This window comes from Mixophyes fleayi, chromosome 1, assembly GCF_038048845.1.
Source record: "Mixophyes fleayi isolate aMixFle1 chromosome 1, aMixFle1.hap1, whole genome shotgun sequence".
Taxonomy (NCBI): Eukaryota; Metazoa; Chordata; class Amphibia; order Anura; family Limnodynastidae; genus Mixophyes; species Mixophyes fleayi.
Window position 1 is genome coordinate 285,488,325 of NC_134402.1, and position 594 is coordinate 285,488,918.

Genomic DNA, 594 nt, shown 5'->3' on the forward strand with positions numbered 1-594 from the left:
CATATTGTTATATGGCTCAATTTTTACATAATATAATTATGGTATGAAAATATCAATTCCCTTCCAAATACTGTGACACAAGATAAAAATGTATTCACGGAGCATAGCATACTGACTAGGAAAATGTTATAAGTTGAATACTACAAACTAAATATTCAAATGTTTGGCATACTATGCATTTCACATTTTCTAATCTCCATCAAAGGTGCCAACTACCATAAAAATCACTGATTGTAACAAAGATCAGGGGCTAGATTTACTAAACGACGGGTTTGAAAAAGTGAAGATGTTGCCTATAGCAACCAATCAGATTCTGTCATTTCTTTAGTACATTCTACAAAATGATAGCTAGAATCTGATTGGTTGCTATAGGCCACATCTCCACTTTTTCAAAACCCGCAGTTTGGTTTAGTAAATCTATCCCCAGGGCTCTCTCCCAAACTAAAATCTCCATTGACAGTAACTTGATGCTGCTGGCGATTGGTGCTCTGACCCCAGTGTGGCTATTGTGCATGTGCAGCTAAGGTTGGTAGTTGGCTTTGAGCGAGGAGTGGTCTCCTTTAAAAAGGTACTCTAACGCCATCTAGAGATGGC